Source organism: Pundamilia nyererei, unplaced genomic scaffold (assembly GCF_000239375.1).
Source record: "Pundamilia nyererei isolate P.nyererei 1_Seehausen unplaced genomic scaffold, PunNye1.0 scaffold00097, whole genome shotgun sequence".
Classification (NCBI taxonomy): Eukaryota; Metazoa; Chordata; class Actinopteri; order Cichliformes; family Cichlidae; genus Pundamilia; species Pundamilia nyererei.
Window position 1 is genome coordinate 1,820,428 of NW_005187498.1, and position 1,397 is coordinate 1,821,824.

The following is a 1,397-nucleotide window of genomic DNA, read 5'->3' on the forward strand; positions in this document are numbered from 1 at the left end:
GAGTTCGTATGTGATTTGAAGTTTGTATGTGCTTTGTCTGTAGGGGCCACCGTAAATATACTTTTATTTATTCACTCCACATAAAATGTAATAAATAAATCATATAATACAAAAACCAACTATTCACATTTCAACTTTTAACTATTTAAATTTTCAGCTTTTTCCTTTTACAAATTTAAACTGAAACAACACAAAACACTGCAAACCACAACACAATTAAATATAAATTATAATATGAAAACAAAAAGAACATGCATATTCTCTGTCATATGGACCTGCATGAATTTTTCTGAATCCTTTATCGATTACTATACGTTGTTGTCCCTGGCTCTCTCTCTCTCCCTCCCGCTCTGTTCCTGTGATACTGAGTGTAACTACCGCCCCTCCCCCCTCTGCCCAGCGTAAAGCACAAGGCTCACGTGCAGAGTGAAGCGGAAGAAAAGTGCGAGAGAGAGGGTGAGAGAAAGAAAAAGGCTGTATCCCAATTCAGGGTCTGCAGCCTTAAAGTACGCAGCCTTAACGATCCACAAGGGCCGTGTAATCAAAGACAGCTAAGGCCGGAAGTGCGAGGCTTGTGAAATGGGACGTCTATCCTGCGTCGCGCTGCCCAGGTTGCCTAGCAACCATGATACTAACAGCTGGAAACTTTTCAGCATTGTTTGACAGAAATGAAGGAGAAACTCTTTTGTTCATTTGTTTGTTTGTTTCTACATGAGCTTTGATCATTCTCTGCAAGATTAAGCTCAGCTATTGAACGCCGTATATTTTAAAGTAAAGGCTTTTAAACCAAGTTAGTACAAACGTCACTAATGTCACATAACTTTGCCGGCATGTGGCCAACAGTAATGTTTTAATGTTCTTCATTATTAAACATTTGCACATAAATAAGTGACATAATATTCAGCACTTACTGAAAGTTTACTCTTCGGGCACCCCTTTTTTTCTGCAAATTTATCCACACCCACCGCTGCGCTATGCATTCAGGGATATGTTGGGCCACGAAGTCTACACCGCCACATCCTTAAAATTCAGGGAAATGAAGGACGCATTTGAGGGCCGCATTTCGAGCAGCCTTCGAATTGGGACAGCCTTCGTCGCGTCGCTGTGATGTAATCGGCCTTAAAATGCGGCCTTTAAGGCTGCAGACCCTGAATTGGGATACAGCCAAAGAAAAACCCACGGCTGGCGATAAGGAGCCGGCTCGCGTCGTTCACGTCAAAGAGCCGGCTCTAAGAGCCATTTCGTTCGCGACCGACCCATCACTAACCTACACCATACCTACAGTTTGTTAGTATGGTCACAACAAGTGAGAACAAAGACTACAAAGAAAACAAACTGGAAGTGTGGGTTGGGTCTTGTATCAACAATTATGGCACTAAAAGTAATCAAGAATAGTA